Raw genomic sequence first — 19470 nt, forward strand, 5'->3', positions numbered from 1 at the left:
CAACAATTCATGACAAAAATCGGCCATAACCTGTTTATATCAAAAAGCCCCAATTTTGCTCAAGAACACAAACCCTAGATTCTAAAGATTTTGAAGTTTTTGGCTTCAAATCATGTTAACAAGCATCAATCTAGGTTATACATGCATAATATACTAACAATTTAACACTAATTACACTAAAAATTAACAAAATTCAAATTATGAAAATATGCTCAAGAACACACTAAAATTCGGATTTAAAGGTGATTTGGGGTGTAATTGTACCTGTTTTCTTGAGTAATTCTTAGATATCATCCTTCTCAACATGATTTTAGCAAAAAATTTGGTGATTAACGGTTAAAAATTGAGATTTTTGGGGGTGATTTTCGTGGGTTTTCGGGTGCTTTTTCGAGCTGTATTTGGGTGTTTTTGTGTGGGGGAGGTAAACTGATCGTGCAGCTGTTTTATTTTTTTTTTCTGTGTTTTGGTCCCTCCGCGAGTCGCGGAGGTTTTCACTGAAAACTCCGCGAGTCGCGGAGTTACCCTTTTTTTTTTTTTTTTTTTTTTTTCCTTAACTTATAAAACAATTAAGAAATTAATTTTAAAATTTTGTTTCCCTTGTTATTTAGGACGAGGTCGTTTCGGATCGATGTCCTAGTCCGTCCTTCGACAAAATTTTAAAATTTGTCTTTTTTGTAGCGATTGTTTTAAAAGCTAAGATTTTTGGGTTTTTTAATGTTTTTGGCATACTTTAATTTAATAAGATTAAAAATAATGATAATAAAAGTTCTCGTCCCTTCCTCGGGTAAAGCAATTTCGGTTCAAAGACCTAGTCTTCAACTTACGACGAATTTTAAAAATCATATTCTTAACTTAATGAGATAAAGTAAATTTTTGTTTTTAAATTCACATAACTTAAATATAAAATTCAAAATTAAAATTAAAAATTCACACCAAACTCAAAATTTAAAATGCATAAAATTAAAATTTCATATTTAAAAATTAAAAATTCACACCAAACTTAATTTAAAAATTCATAAATTCATACCAAACTTATATTAATTTTTCAAATATTTACAATTTTAAAAATATTGTTTTTACAAAGTTTACAATATTAATTTAAGATTTAAATATTAATTTTAAAAACATGGTAAAAATAAATTAAAAATCTTTTTGTCTTTTTATCCCACTTTAATCAATCAAATATTATCAAAAATATGCGCCCCTCTTTTCGGTAAAGTAATTTCGGTTCCAAGACCTAATTTAACTCATGACGAATTTTTGAAATATTTTGGGTTGATTGATTAAAGATATTTATACCTTAAGAATAAACGTTAAATTTCGCAGTGATGTAATAAATTTTTGAAGGATATCAATAATTTCGGTCGCCAAACCTAATTTTATTTAATACCAATTTAATACTTTTTAGCGAACAAATTAGCGTTTATTATCAAAAGGTTAAAAATAAAAATAAAAATAAAAACTGTACAGACATACCTGTGAAATAGATTTCTTAGTTATATGATCTATTATATTCATAAGATAGTCGGTTTAATTGGTTTTCCATGGCTGCATAGGCGTAACCTCGAGCATTCATTGTCTTTTCTTCTAAACATATGAACGGTCCGTCTCTGCATAAAGTAACAAATTCGGTATTTGAATAGGTTTGATTATTTGAACATTTACCTCCATGTGACCATTTTCCGCATTTGTGACATTTTTCTAGGTGTCGTGCTCTTCTTTTCGCTGCGGATTTTGATTTTCCTTTACCAAATTGTAACTTATTATCTTCGCATCTGGATCCTTTTCTAACTCCGTCCATTCTTTCTCTGATTACTGATACTATTTCACTCGGGAGTATGTCATTATTACGTTTAGTGATCAAAGCGTGTAGCATTAGACCATGGTTTAATTCACAGGCAGTCTTCATTTTGTAAAAACCTAAAAAAAAATAAAAATTCAGAATGGGGGGAGAAGACTAGTTCTTTAGGGTCTGCTAGGGAAAGACCATACGTGTTCCATTTTCGAGAACTACACGAAAACAGACAATCTAACTCTAACAGAAATATATATTATCCTTTAAAGACTTGATTCTCCCCACACTTAGTTAGCTGTGGTATCGAAATTGTGATTAACTTCATTGTCGACTTCCATCGGACCATGTATGTAATGTTTAACTCTGTGACCATTAACTTTAAATTCAATCCCTTTTGAATTTATCAATTCTATCGTTCCGTATGGGAAAACTCTTTTGACTATGAATGGTCCTGACCATCTCGATTTCAATTTTCCAGGAAATAGCTTGAATCGTGAATTGAAAAGAAGAACTCTGTCTCCTTCTTTAAATTCTTTTGAACTTCTGATTCTTTTATCATGCCATTTCTTCGTTCTTTCTTTATAGATTAACGAATTCTCGTATGCTTCATGTCTTAATTCTTCTAATTCGTTTAGTTGACTTAATCGTAGATGTCCGGCTTCATGTAAATCAAGATTACATGTCTTCAAAGCCCAAAATGCTTTGTGTTCAATTTCTACTGGAAGATGACATGCTTTTCCATAAACAAGTCTAAAAGGTGTGGTTCCAATTGGAGTTTTGTAGGCTGTTCTAAAAGCCCAGAGTGCATCCTCCAATTTAATGGACCATTCCTTTGGATTTGATCCTACGGTTTTCTCTAGAATACGTTTTAAAGCTCGGTTGGTATTTTCAACTTGTCCACTTGTTTGTGGATGATATGCGGTGGAGATTTTATGAGTTACTCCATATCTTTTAAGAACTTTCTCAAGTTGATTATTACAGAAATGAGTACCCCGATCACTTATTAAAGCTTTCGGTGTTCCAAACCTTGCAAAAAGACGTTTTAAAAAGTTGACTACAACTCGTGCATCGTTAGTTGGGAAAGCTTGTGCTTCCGCCCATTTAGATACATAATCAATGGCTACGAGTATATATAGATTATTATGAGATTTTGGAAATGGACCCATAAAGTCAATACCCCAAATGTCAAATACTTCACATACTTGGATGACATTTTGTGGCATTTCATCACGTTGACTTATTTTTCCGGCCCTTTGACATGCATCACAGGATTTGCAAAGAAGGTGTGCGTCTTTGTAAATTGTAGGCCAATAGAATCCAGCTTCATAAACTTTTCTTGCTGTTAGTTGAGGCCCATAATGCCCTCCTGTTGGTCCTGTGTGACAATGGTTTAAAATTTTACTAGCTTCATCTCCAAATACACATCGGCGTATTATTCCATCGGGACAACTTTTAAACAGATGTGGATCTTCCCAGAAATAGTGTTTTATATCACTGAAGAATTTCTTTCGTCTTTGGTACGATAATCCTTTTTCAAGGAATCCACAAACTAAGTAGTTTGCATAGTCTGCAAACCATGGGATTTCTTTATAATCTATCTTCAATAGATATTCATCAGGAAAGTTGTCTTGTATGGCCGATTCATTCAGAACTTCTAATTCGGGATTTTCAAGACGAGAAAGATGATCAGCGGCGAGATTTTCTGCTCCTTTTTTATCTCGGATTTCAATATCAAACTCTTGTAAGAGTAAGATCCAACGGATTAATCTTGGTTTAGCATCTTGTTTTGAAAATAGGTATCTAAGAGCAGAATGGTCGGTATAGACCACCGTTTTTGCTAGAACGAGATATGATCGGAATTTGTCAAAAGCAAAGACAATAGCAAGGAGTTCTTTTTCAGTAGTTGTATAGTTCGTTTGTGCTCCTTGTAACGTCTTACTAGCATAATATATAGGTTGAAATCGTTTTTCAATCCTTTGTCCTAAAACGGCTCCCATTGCAAAATCACTTGCATCGCACATTAGTTCAAATGGTAGATTCCAATTTGGTGTTATCATGATCGGTGCATTAGTGAGTTTCTCTTTAAGAATATTAAAAGATTTGATACACTCATCTGAAAAGATGAATGGCGCATCCTTTTCTAGGAGTTTATTCATAGGAGTGGCAATTTTAGAAAAATCTTTTATGAAACGTCGGTAAAAACCGGCATGCCCTAGAAAACTCCTAACTCCTCTAACATTGGTGGGATGTGGAAGTTTAGCAATTACATCTACTTTAGCTCTATCCACTTCAATTCCTTCTTTTGAAATTTTATGTCCAAGAACGATGCCTTCTTTAACCATGAAATGGCATTTTTCCCAATTAAGTACTAGATTTGATTTTTCGCATCTAATTAGCATTCGTTCCAGATTAACTAGACATGATTTAAATGTATCACCGAAGACTGAAAAGTCATCCATGAATACTTCCATGCATTCTTCTATCATGTCATGAAAAATCGCCATCATACACCTTTGAAAGGTTGCAGGGGCGTTGCAAAGTCCAAATGGCATGCGTTTGTAAGCAAAAGTACCATAAGGGCACGTGAATGTGGTTTTCTCTTGGTCTTCGGGTGCTATTGGAATTTGAAAATATCCGGAAAATCCATCTAGAAAACAATAGTAACTATTTCCGGCTAATCTTTCCAACATTTGATCTATGAAAGGTAAGGGAAAGTGATCTTTTCTGGTGGCGTCATTTAATTTTCTATAATCAATACATACACGCCATCCTGTTACAGTCCTAGTAGGAATAAGCTCATTTTTCTCATTTGTGATGACAGTCATGCCACCCTTCTTAGGCACGCATTGAACTGGGCTTACCCATGGACTATCAGAAATTGGATATATCAAACCTGCATCTAGCAGTTTAATAATCTCTTTCTTAACTACATCTTGCATATTAGGATTTAGTCTTCGTTGGCGTTGCACATACGTTTTATGACCTTCTTCCATAAGGATTTTATGTGTGCAATACGAAGGACTTATTCCTTTAATATCATGAATCTTCCATGCAATGGCTGGTTTATGAGCTTTCAACACAGAAATGAGTTGTGATTTCTCATTTTCAGTAAGAGAAGACGATATTATTACAGGTAATTCAGATTCACCATGTAAATAAGCGTATTCCAAATGGTTTGGAAGTGGCTTTAATTCTAATTTCGGAGGTTCTTCTATCGATGATTTATATCGATATCTGTCTTCTTCTTTTAGCATTTGAATTTCTTCTGTTGTTGGTTCATATCCATTAGCTATAAGTGTAGCTAACATTTCAGCTTCATCAATTGGTTCATTACCTTCTCCTAAAGAACATTCTCCTGTTCCTTGTAATTCTGGAAATTCTTCTAATAATTCTGCATGTGCATCTATAGTTTGAATATAATAACATGTATCATCTGCAGATTGTGGTTGTTGCATTGCTCTATCAACTGAAAAGGTAACACTCTCATCCTCTATACTTAGGGTCAGTTTCTTACCGAACACGTCTATCATTGCTTTAGCCGTGTTTAAGAATGGTCTTCCTAATATGAGAGGAACTTGAGAATCTTCTTCCATGTCTAAAACAACAAAATCTACTGGAAATACTAAAGTACCAACTTTAACTAGCATGTTCTCCATTATCCCTCTAGGATATTTTATTGATCTATCGGCTAGTTGTATGCTTATTCTGGTTGGTTTCAATTCTCCAAGGTCTAGTTTAGCGTATAGTGAATACGGCATTAAATTTATACTAGCACCTAAATCAGCCAATGCTTCTATTGAACTAAGACTACCCAGAAAACATGGAATTGTGAAACTTCCTGGATCAGATAGTTTTTCTGGTATCTTATTCAACAGCACTGCTGAACAATTAGCATTCATAGTAACAGCCGAGAGTTCTTCCATTTTCTTTCTATTCGTGATTAGATCTTTCAAGAATTTAGCATACCTTGGCATTCCTGAAATCACATCAATGAAAGGAAGATTTACATTTATCTGTTTAAACATATCCAAGAATTTGGATTGCTCGGCTTCAAGTTTTTCCTTCTTCATTTTACTCGGGTAAGGAAGTGGTGGTTGGTATGGTTTAACATAAGGTTTATCCTTAACTGTGTTATCTTCATTAACCTTTTCAACTACCGGTTCTTTTTCCTTATCTTGATCAGGTTGTGGTTCTTGTGGAGTAGGAATAGTTTCATCAGAAGTTACAGGTATTTCAGGTGGTTTAAGTGTTGTACCACTTCTTGTGGTAATAGCTTTAGCTGTTTCATTCCGGGGGTTAGCATTCGTATCACTAGGTAAACTTCCCGGTTTTCTTTCACCTATTAACCTTGCTAGGTTACTTACTTCTTGTTCCAGATTTTGAATAGAAGCTTGTTGATTTCTAAATGCTTGAGCATTTTGTTCATTGGTTTGTTTTTGAGATGTGAAAAATTGCGTTTGAGTTTCAACTAGCTTCGTCATCATATCTTCTAAATTCGGCTTTTTATCATCGGTTTGTTGTGGTGGTTTGTTTTGAAAATTTGGTCTTTGCTGATTGTAAGTATTATTGGATACTTGTTGATTGCTAGGACCTTGTTGGTTGTTGTATGGAATATTTCGGTTATAATTCTGATTTTGATTGTAAATCGGTCTTGGCGGTTGATAATTATTCTGATAATTATTTCCAGGCCTTTGGTTTATGTATGAAATATTCTCTCTTTGTTCCATTGTTAATTCAATACTTAGACAATCTTTTGTCAAATGTGGTCCTCCACACTGCTCACAACTAATTCGTATTGAGTGAATATCCTTAGTCATCTTTTCCATTCGTCTCTCCACAGCATCTATCTTTGCGGAAATGGAATCTAAGTCATGGCTAGAATCGGCTCTAGCTGCTTTAGATGATCTAATGATGTCTTTTTCTTGGTGCCACTCATGTGAGTGGGAAGCAGTATTATCAATAATTTTGTAAGCATCAGTTTCGGTTTTCTTCATAATCGAACCACCAGCTGCTATATCTATGTCTTTTCTTGTAGTGATGTCGCATCCTCGGTAGAATATTTGTACTATTTGACAAGTGTCTAAACCATGTTGCGGACATCCTCTTAACAATTTTCCATATCTTGTCCACGCCTCATATAGAGTTTCATTTGGCTTCTGTGTGAACGTAACAATTTCTGCTTGAAGTCTTACGGCTTTAGATGCAGGAAAGAATTGTTTAAGAAATTTATCAATTAAAACGTCCCATGTATCGATCGCCCCTTCGGGTAACGATTCCAACCAATCTTTGGCTTCTCCCTTTAAAGTCCAGGGAAATAACATGAGATATATCTGTTCATCCTCCACTTCTCGTATTTTAAATAGTGTGCAGATCCTATTAAAGGTACGTAGATGTTCATTTGGATCTTCCTTCGGCGCACCACTAAATTGGCATTGATTAGTCACCATGTGTAGAATTTGTCCTTTGATTTCATAATCTGGCGCATTAATGTCTGGATGAGTAATTGCGTGACCTTGGCCAGTGCGTTTAGCTCTCATTCGATCTTCCATACTTAAAGGTTCCAGATTCTCCATAATTGAATTTGTTGAATCGGTATCACTAGATGATTCTGATTTAATAGTTCGTTCCTCAACAATCTCTGTTTGAATGATTTGTGGTTCCGGAGGAAAGTTTAATGGTTCAGGATCTATGAACCGTTCCTGAATATTTTCTGGATTCTCAATTGTGAGGTTTGTTTCAAAAACTGGATTATCGGAAATTTGAACTGAAGTACTTGGTCGACTGGATGACGATTCTAAAGAAAAATCAACGGCGGTTATATTTGTTAAACGATGTCTTGATCGAGTTACAGGTGGTGAACGTACAAAAGGTGATGAACGTCTTGCTCGGTGCATTCACTGAATATCCTATTAGTTTTTAAAAGGAAAGAAAAATTATAATAAGTTATCCAATCAATAGACTTTTCTGATTTTGCCCACGTTTCGAATAGCCAAAAGATGCAGCAGAGGGGCAGGATTCGTTTGGTCTCAATATAATTGAGGACTGTTTGGCTCCAATAACCCGGTCCACGTACAAATCCAACTATTACTACGAACCAGAAAATTTTGATGTCTATCAATTTAACCACTTAAAATAAATTTTCGTAATTTTAAGAAATTTAGATAAGAAGTAGAAAAAAATTCTAAGTCCTAAAACTAGAATAGCGAGAAATAAGAGAGAAAAAGATTGCGCGTCGAAAAATGTCGAAAAAGAAAAATGATTGAAAAATAAAAGGTGACGGAAAATTAAAAGAAACTTATCAAAACTTAAAAATACTTAACTAATTTAACCTTATTACTACAACTAACTTAAAATTATAATCGCAAATTGAAATTACTAATTGGAATGATAATTGATACATAGTAAAAGGTCTAAAAATATTAAAGCTTACAGGAAAAAACTAAATCCCAAATGGAAATAACTTAAAAAGAAACTAAAACTTAAAAAGGCGTCGCAAAATTCTAAAGCACCTAAATCTTAGTCTAAAGAAAAAGCACTTAAGGAATTCTACGGCAAAGTTTAAAAATCTAGGAGTAAAAATAACTATAGCTAAAACTAAGTTTAAAATTAAATATGAGCTAAAAATACAAAAGTTACGCTACAACGATTAAAAAGGTACAAAATATAAAAATATACAAAAAGTTGTAAAAAGTACAATTTTTATAAAAATATTATTTTTATATTATTATTTAATAAAACTACTAATTTTACAATTTTAATAAAACTAATTAAACAAAATACATAAATATAAAGTAAAAAGTAAAAAATAAAACTAAAATTAATAATAATAATAATAATAATAATTAAGTTAAATAATAATAATAATAAATTAAAACTCCGTAATTAATGCAACTTTAGGGTTTTGTCCGTGTGTCAGAAGACCTCCGCGAGTCGCGGCAAATAAAGAGGAAAACCCCGCGAGTCGCGGGGTTCAGTAATTCAGTTGACAGGTACTAATTTTTACGCGTTTTCTTTATTTATTTTTTTTTTATTATTTTCTGTTTTCTGTTTTTAATTTAAATAAACGATTTTTAATAAAATTTATATTTTTATAAATTAAAATAAAGATAAAGAAACTTATAAAACTTAAATATTTAACAAAATCCTAAAAATACTTATATTTTTGTTTTTCTTTTTATATTTTTGAATAATTAAAACGTATTTTTACAAAAACGAATTTTAATAAAAGTAAACTAAAAAAAATCTTTTTTTTTATATATTAGCGTTGCGCTTCCGGCTTTTAAGATACTTTCCCCGGCAGCGGCGCCAAAAATACTTGATGTCGAACGAGGTGTATATAAAATAGTTTATATTTTACTAGAAAATACTATTAAATACGATACAATTTTACACAAGATATTTATTTATTTATAGAATGGATATACTTAAACCTTGCTACAACACTTATAGGCAGTGTACCTAATCGTACAGTAGTGTAGTTTTTAGTAAGTCCGGTTCGTTCCACAGGGAAATCTTTAAACAAAGCTCAACGCTATATTAGTTTACTTTTATAAAAATACAAATATATATATAAGTAATATTATTATTATAAAGGGGGGTTTTTACCGTTTAATGACCGGTTTGTCGATTTTAAAACTTTAGTCGCAGTTAAAACCTAATGTAAAATATAAAATAAATACAAGACTTAAATTAAAGCGTAAAGTAAATAACGATAATGAAATTGCGAATAATAAAAATGCGATAAAATTAAATTGCGATAATTAAAAGTATGATAATTAAAAGTGCGATTAAAATAAAATAACAATAAATAAAAGTGCGATAATTAGAAGTGCAATTAAATATAAAATAAAGGAAATTAAATATGAAATAAAAGAATTATGCTTATTTAAACTTCCGTAATCATGATGTTTGACGTGTTGATTTTAGTTTTATGCCCATGGGTTAATTGTCCTTTGTCCTGGATTATTCAATATGTCCGTCTGGTTTTTGTCCATAACAGTCCATCAGTCATAAATATAAATTGCAAGTGTCCTTGTCAAATTATTATTATACCCGAAGATAAATATTCCAACTAATTGGGGATTCGAATTGTAACAAGGTTTTAATACTTTGTTTAATGAATACACCAGGTTATCGACTGCGTGTAAACCAAGGTTTTACTACTTTGTTAACAATTACACCAATTACCCTTGAATGTAATTTCACCCCTGTTTTAATTATTCTAGTGGCTATTAATCCATTCCCGTGTCCGGTTAAATGAACGATTATTCGTACATATAAATACCCCGCCCATCGTGTCCGATCGAGTGTATATGGTAATTTATAGGGACGCCCAATTGTAAATCTTTATATTAACATTAACAAACTTTCATTTAGTTAAACAAATATAAAGCCCATTAATAGCCCATAGTCTAGTTTCCACAAGTGTCGTTCTTTTGTCCAAACCCCAATTATGGTACAAAGCCCAATTACCCAATTTTAGTAATTAGCCCAACATCATGATTACTTCGTTTTAAATAAGCATAATAATAACTTAGCTACGAGACATTAATATAAAAAGGTTGAACATAACTTACAATGATTAAAAATAGCGTAGCGTTACACGGACAGAATTTCGACTTACACCCTTACAACATTCGCTAACATAACCTTATTATTAGAATTATAATTAAAATTAAAATATAAATTATAAATATAAATATATTACGTATATATTGAGAGAGATTGAGAAAATAAGATGTAAAATTCGATCAGAATTCGGTTGGCTTTATAGCCAGAAGTGAATTTTGGGGCTCCGCGACTCGCGGCAAAATGGCCTTCAAACTCCGCGAGTCGCGGAGAGGTATTTTCAGTTTACACCCTTGGAGTTTCCTGCTGCCGACGGTTTTAAATATATATATATAATATATATATAATTAATATAATTAATTATATATTATATTATATTTATATATATAGTTAACTTGTAATTTTTAGTCCGTTGCGTCGAGCGTTAAGAGTTGACTCTGGTCCCGGTTCCGGATTTTCGAACGTCCTCGCGTACAATTTAATATCTTGTACTTTGCGTTTTGAATCTTGTACTCTTGTGATTTTGAGACGTTTCTTATCAATAATTGGAACCTTTTTGATTGTCTTTTGTTCTTTTGAGCTTTTTGGTCGTTTGCGTCTTCAATTCGTCGAATCTGTCTTTTGTCTTCACCTTTTATTATTTAAACGAATATCACTTGTAAATAGAACAATTGCAACTAAAAGCTTGTCTTTCTTGAGGAATAATGCTATGAAATATATGTTCGTTTTTAGCATTATCAGCATGCGATGCTTAATCACAAGAAGAGAAAACGAAAGAATGAAAACTCCAAACTAGAAATTGGAGTATAAATCGCAGCAAATAGGAGAGGACATTAACTGTGGATGATAATGATTATAAAAGATAGAAGCAGGGACATTGAAGTATAAGGGAAGATATAAAATCCAACAACCACCCAGAAATTATAAACCGTATATGTCAATGCATATAGCAATATAAAGACACGGGAGGATTATAAATACAATAATCCCTAGAGCATAATAGAAATAAACAGATTCTTCAGGTGAGAGTTGGAAAAGAAGAACGATCATTATGATAGTTAGAATAAGAACAAGGATCAGAACAGGGTTAAGCATTTTCATAAATCTTTTGAATTTGGGAATTGAGTATAGAAGTGGTGAAAAACTAATGGAACGGAAAAGGTAAATTTATAATGGAAAAATCAGACGTAGTAATCGAGGCAGATCACTGTATTAATTATAGAGATCTTAATTTCCTTATTCGCTGAAGAATCAAATCTTTTAGATTTTGAAGATTTCTTTAAACTCCTTGAATTCCAGAATTCAACCCTAACTCTGTCAAAAGTTAAGACGAATCTTTACTTTTTCTAATTCAATCTTTTGCGATAGCTTCACTCATACGCTTCATGTAATCGAATCGTTTAAGCTATATTACTCAGTAATGATACAACTCTATTTACCACCCATATTCGCCAGGAAAACATTTTTATGGTTAACCATGACCACCTCACTCAAATTTCGGGACGAAATTTCTTTAACGGGTAGGTACTGTGATGACCCGGGAATTTCCGACCAAATTTAAACTTAATCTTTATATATTTCTGACACGATAAGTAAAGTCTGTAAAGTTGAGTCTCAAAACTTTTGAACTGTTTTATGAATTCGATTACCCTTCGACTATTCCCGACGATTCACGAACAATTATTTATAAACAATATGAATATATATATTTATAAACGTAAGTATATATAATAAATTGAAATTTATAAAATATAATTTAGATATTAGAAATAAATATGTAAAATAAAATACAAAGTAATTAGGTGCAATTTAAATGAACATACATATAAATATATATGATTTCTATGTGTAATTATTATTATGTGCATATCGTAATGTATATTAACTTGTATAGAAATTCAATACTCAATATAAGTTATAGTGTAAAGTGTATTATATAGTTATATTACGTAATCAATAACATGTAATACAAATATATTGAATTTAATTATAAATAAAGTTATATTGTTATTATTTTCAATATAAATACTAGTGTCATTAATATTATTTTAAAGATACGAATTTGATATATATAAATGATTATAGTATTAGTATTACTGATATTATTAGCATTAGTCTAATTAATGTTATTATAATTAATAATATTATAGTTAGTGTTATTATTATCATCAAAAATATCAATGTTATAAATTTTATAATTATTATTATTATTATCATTAATAACAATATTATTATTTTATTATATTAATTTATCACAACAACAATAACAATGCCCAATCCCGCAAGTGTGAGATATGAGAAAGATTAAGAATATTATTATTATTGTTAATTATAAGATTAATTAAAATATATAAACACATCGCAGAAAATATCAAATTCAGATAAGATACAGGTTTAAATAATTTTTATAAATGTAAATAAAAACAGATATATAAGTAAATACGTGTAAAGGATATATATCTTTATCTGTTCCTACCTGCTTCTTATTGTAATGACCCGAAAATTTTTGACCAAATTTAAACATTAATCTTTATATATTTCCGACACGATAAGCAAAATTTGTAATGTTGAGTCTAGAAAGTTTGAAATCTATATTCGGATAATCAATTACCCTTTGACCATCCTCGACGATTCACGAGCCTTTCATGTATATATGAATGATTATATATGTAAATATTTAATTAATAATGTGTAAGATTAGTATAGTAAATTTTACTATCAAGTTAAAAATTTGTTGTTAAACAAATATTGTTATTATTACCTTTATTATTATTGTTAAAAATTAATATTAATATTAAAATCAATATTAAGAGTATTATTATTAATTTGATATATAGATATGAGGTGTGATAAATATAATTTGTTATAGTATTATTACTAATGTTATTATTACCAATAACATTATTATTAATATTAGTAACATTATAAAATAATATTATTATTAATAATAATATTGTAGATATTATTATCAATAACATTATTATATTATTATAAAGAGTTATTATTATTTTTTTTACATTAGGAATGTTATTATAATTATAATTAATTAATAAGTTTAAATATAAAATACAAATATATATTTTCAGATGTATATAATTATATATATATATATATATATATATATATATATATATATATATACATATAAAACAGATTTTATGTATATATATATATATATATATATATATATATATATATATATAAATATAATTAAGATTAAATATATAAATGCAAAGAATTAAGCTATCGGTTCCAAATCACTTTCAATACTATAGGTAATTTGATCTTCTTGTCTCTAAAATCCTGTACAATTCACGAATTCAGTCACATATCTTGCCAAAATTCGTTAACCATCCCATTCAACCTTTATTTTTTTTTTATCATTTTCTTCCTGTCTCTGAGTTTGAATGTCGATCCCCACTTGACTATAAAACCAGTGAATTAACTCGACATTGTGGGAGAAGTCATTCGATTACTCAATTCCTTTATCAATTAAAATTACAACAGATTTTATTAAACAAGAACAATTAAAAACCAAAACCGTCGGTCCCTGTCTTGTAACTTTTTATCAAAACCACGAATTCAATTCAATTTTCAAAATGTATTAATGAGGTCTTGTTAGAAATCCTTTACTAAATCTTTCTGTAAAGTTTCAAGATCCAATTCCATATATCGAGTCTTAATTTTGAAGTCAAAGATTATTTTTCAAAAGTCAACGAATCAGTTCTTAGTAAAATTTGAGTTCAATTCAAGGTTTCAAGTTAAATTAGGTATTCAGAAAGCTTTTAATAACAATTTAAAACTTTTTTCATATGATAAGTTTCATCTGAAACAACCTAGATTTTGAAATTCGATTCTTGGGTTCATCCAGTTGCGACGGGTCTGTTACTGTCCCACTTCCATTCCTTTTGTTTTAATTAAATCATTTAACTAATAAGGGTTGTCTCTGCTATAGTTAAAGAATCTAAACCGTCTTGTAATTAGTTATTTTGATGGGTAATTGTGTTAGTCGAATGATACTGGAAGATGATGAAGAACTCATAAATAAATACAGTTTATAATTATCTGTGAGGGTTTTAAAATAGAAAACGGGTAACAGCCCAATGGTTCTAGGTGTTTGTGCGTAAGCAGAAGGTCATGGGTTCGAGTCTCGTCGTGGGCAATTCTTTTTGGCAGGCCTATTAAAGGGTATAATCATTTTTTTTTATTTATCTATTATTATTATTATTATTATTATTATTATTATTATTATTATTATTATTATTATTATTATTAACATTATTAAGTATTATTATTGAAATTATCATTATTAATAAGTTTATCATTTTTTTTAAATAATATTATTATTAAAAGTATCATTTTATTTATTTATTAAAATTATCATTTTATTATTATCATTAAAGATAACAATTTTATTAAAATTAATAATATTATTTTTACCACTAGTATTATTATTATTAGAATAAAAGTTAGTTATATAAAAATATACTTAATAAAACTATATTATATTAATTATTTATTTAATAAATATAAATTAAATATAGTTTATTTAGTTATTAATAAAACGTGCAAGTTAATAAAATAACAAATTTATAATAATATCTAAATTTGTTCGATTACTATTATATGTGTTAATATACATATAAATGATATAGGTTCGTGAATCCGAGGCCAACCTTATACTTGATCAATGATCTTATATGTATTTTTACTACAAAATACATTAGGTGAGTATATAGTCCCTTTTAAACTCTAAATATTTTGGGATGAGAACACATGCATTTTATGATTTACGTTATGGACACAAGTGATCAAAAATAAATTCTATGTTGAGTTGTACCATGGCATATTTATTTATACTTGGTAGCTAATATTTACATGAGGAATGTAAACGCGAATCCTGTTGATAGATCTATCGGGCCTGACAACCCCAACCGGGCTGGACGACCAGTTTTCAACGGTTACACAGTACTTCGTTTCTGTATACTACATTTGGTACGGTGTAGCGATTATTTAAGGATATGCTGCGATGATTTAAATGTTAAGTAAGGTTACCAAGTGCTCAACTACTTTTACATACACTTGCGAGTGTATTATGTTTAATTATATGAAATCTTGTGGTCCATAGTTATAACGCTGTTAGCATCAAACCTATATCTCACCAACTTTATGTTGACGTTTTAAAGCATGTTATTCTCAGGTACGAATTAAGTGTTCCGCTGTGCATTTGCTCATATTAAGGACATTACTTGGAGTCGATCGTCGCAATGGAACCAAATGTTGATGACTTCGTCTAGGAGGATTAGGACGGGTTGTTAAAGTTGGTATCAGAGCGGTGGTCTTAGCGAACCAGGTCTTGCATTAGTGTGTCTGACTAGTAGTTGTTAGGATACATTAATGAGTCTGGACTTTGACCGTGTCTACATGTCAAAAGTTTTGTTTATCATTCCTAGTCGGAAATTATCTGCTTATCATCCTTAGGGAATTACCTGTCTATCATTCTTGAGTCTAGAAACGTCTTACTGCATTTACTGCATCGATAGTGTAAAGACAAAATTCATATCTTAGTATATCTGTTATTGCTATCTTTATCTGACATCTTTCCAAAGATTCTCCGTAATTGATGGGATTTTGGTATTATATATACATATGTAAATTATGTATTAAAGAATACCAAATCTAACTCCTATAATCTAATCCATACCAAAAATTCATGTCCCCGACTATACAAGATGGATTCCGCATCTAGTTCGAATTCCTCCGACTCCGACAGCTACGCCGATATGGATTTCCATTCGGGCTCCGAAGGCAGCGTCACCGGAATGGATCAACCAATCTCCCATCATCTATTCTGGATGAATTGGGGTTGGGTTCGTAATATACTAAATTATTGGAAACAGGAAGAGGGTGATCCATTCCATCCACCAAATTGCGCTCTTGGCAATGAACCTGAAGCACTCACCGGCGAACCTGTTCGAGAAACCATTTTCTCTCTCATTTCTAGAGTATCTCGTCACGATTATATACTATCTCATATTTCAGATCTTGTTCATTCACTCACTCCAACCGCCAATCATCCCGGTGTACTAGCAGAAGTTAATGAACTTCGCGCTCGCGTGACGGCTTTGGAGAACATGGTGCGAAGGTTGCAAACACCAGCAGCAGCACTAGCAGCATAATCAGTACCACCACTATCAACGCCGACAGTACCCTTATCACCCCAACCACAACTGCGTCATAAACCTCAACATCACAATCAGTATCTCGGATATCAACATCATATACCTCAATAACCTCATCTATACTTCGAGTATGATTTTCGTTCTACATATCGTTCTACATCGATTATTCGCTTTACATATCGTTCTACCTCATTTTTCTTCGTTCGACATGACGATTATGTAATCTATAATGCTTTAGAGATCATGTAATCAAGTACTAACGATAAATCAAATGAGTTTAATACTTTATTGACTCATTAAATCCATGATTACATCTGAAGGAAATATATATGCAAGTATATTTTCATAAAAATGGTGATTAAAAATTCTTTCGTACAAACTGTTAATGATGAAAATATTTTAACGGGTAGATAGTACTCGAGGAATATTTAGATTTCACATTAACCAGTTACACTGTACATTCTTCGAATCTGATTCAACGGTCATTTACTATCCTATTTACAACTACCGATATACGTATCCGTTCACCACAGAACAATCATTTTCATTCAAATTACATATTTGAATTTTGACCTATCGGAATCCAACAAGTGGCATAATGAAGAAAACATTGGACAAATAAAATTTGTTAGAAACAAACGAACTAATTAATTGAAATATTGTTAAGATTCCACGCTAACTATTCCTAGCTAACTGTTCCCAGCTAACTGTTAATTCCGTATTACATTTTATTTATTGTCATTTAATTTCTGTTATTTACTTTTACGCACTTTAAATAACGGGACACGTATACAAGGTTTTGACCTATCATATAAACCCATGTATATATATATTTCGGAACAACCATAGACACTCTATATGTGAAGGTTGGAGTTGGCTATACAGGGTTGGAGTTGATTCCAAAATATATATATGGTTTGAGTTGTGATCAATACTGAGACCGGTACACGGGTCACGATACGCATTAATTAATTCGAATATTATATATTTAATTTATATATGAATTTATTGGACCATTGGACAATCGGACTACTGGACTGCTAACTTTGGACAATTAAAATGAATTAAAATATTGATTATAACATATGAAACTAAATAATTCTTCAATTTTGCCACTTGATTTCATCTTAAACCTCATTTGTACCTCGACAGTTACAATTCGCGTTTAAATCTTTTCATGATTCTTGAAAATACCTCAACCGAGAAATTGAACCAACCGCACCTCGTCTATGGAGGAAAAGATTTATGCATATAGTTATGCACCTGAAAAACTCTCGAACCCAAAGTCATAGTTTAACACGTACCGCGTCGAATTCTTTATCATTCATTAGCAAAAACAACCTTACGATTCCTTTTCGAAGTAGCCAATTTTGTCACAGCTTCAGCAAGTTAACTTCAACTTTACAGTTGGACTAACCTTATTATAACCTTGAAATATATACGTTGTCTCCTCGCTTTCGTTACCAGAAAATCTTTTATGTTTCACCCTGCTACCATCAGCGTTTAACCATCTAAAAATACAATTCTCCTAAAACCACCTCGGTTTGATAACCGATGACCCGGATCCGTTAACTTTGAAAATACTAATGAAGCAGCATGTTGTAGATGGTCTTAATGGTCAAAAGTTGATAATAAAGAAGGAAGTGTTAGGAACGCTCGATAGAAAATTTGGTACTGAAAATCGAATTGAGCACACCATGAAGGAAACAAAGAACAAATATAAGGATCAAACCCTATATTCAAAGAATCCAAATGATTCAGTGCCTGCTGAAACCATTAGTAAGAACCCTACTCCTTATTCTAAACCTTTCCAGATGATATTCTTCATCATCATCTTATCTTAGATATTATAAGATATCTTCATATCTTCCGTTATATATATTCTTCATATTTCTGGAGATATTTTCACAACTATTATTATCTGAGATCATGTATATCTCCGTAATATCTGCGTTACAATATAAAATAAACTGTGTTAGTTTCTAAATTCTGAAACCTTCAAGTTTAAAATAGGAATGTTTTGAAGTAGTGTTGGGAACTGATGCATGAATTAGTATAATATAATGACACTTGATCAACGACATTATATTACAGTAAGTCATGTTGAGTTTCTAATGGAATGTGATGATTCACAGTACCATCATCATATGCCATTTACACGACTCTTACATTCTACCCAATCTCCAAATATATTAAGAACATATCATCTTGATAGTTTTATCTTTCCAGGATATTCTGGTAATTTGACAAATCAAAATCGTACCATTACCATTTCTTTCTTAGAACATTAATAATGTTCATTCCAAAATCCATATGTGTGAATTCTGGACCATTACAAGAGATGCTTAATCACAAGAAGAGGAAACGAAAGAATGAAGCTCCAAAATAGAAATTGGAGTATAAGTCGCAGTAACCAGGAGAAAGCATTAACTGTAGATGACAATGATTATAGAAGACAGAAGCAGGGACATCGAAATATAAGGGAAGATATAAAACACAACAACAACCCCGAAACTACAAACCGTGCATATCAATACGTATTGCTACGTAAAGGCATGGGAAAATTTGTAACACTATAACCCCAAGATAATAGTAGAAGTAAATAAAATCCTCCGGTGGTAGATGAAAAAGAAGAATGATAGATATGAAGGTTAGAAGTATATCAAGAATCAGGATTAGATGGAGCATATTAAGGAATGAGTAGAGGGAGAAAGAATAGAAGGTGTGGAGAATAAGGAAACGAAGGGGTGGATTTATAGTAAATTACCCGACAGAGAAATCATAGCAGATTATCGCATTTAATCAAAGAAGATCCTGATTTCCTAAATCGCCGAAGAACCAGATTTTATTACATAAGATTTTCTTTAAATTCCGCGAATTCCGGAAATCAATCATGACCACGTCATCGGTAAAAACGATTCCATA

The sequence above is a fragment of the Rutidosis leptorrhynchoides genome, chromosome 5 (assembly GCF_046630445.1).
Source record: "Rutidosis leptorrhynchoides isolate AG116_Rl617_1_P2 chromosome 5, CSIRO_AGI_Rlap_v1, whole genome shotgun sequence".
In the NCBI taxonomy this organism is placed as follows: domain Eukaryota; kingdom Viridiplantae; phylum Streptophyta; class Magnoliopsida; order Asterales; family Asteraceae; genus Rutidosis; species Rutidosis leptorrhynchoides.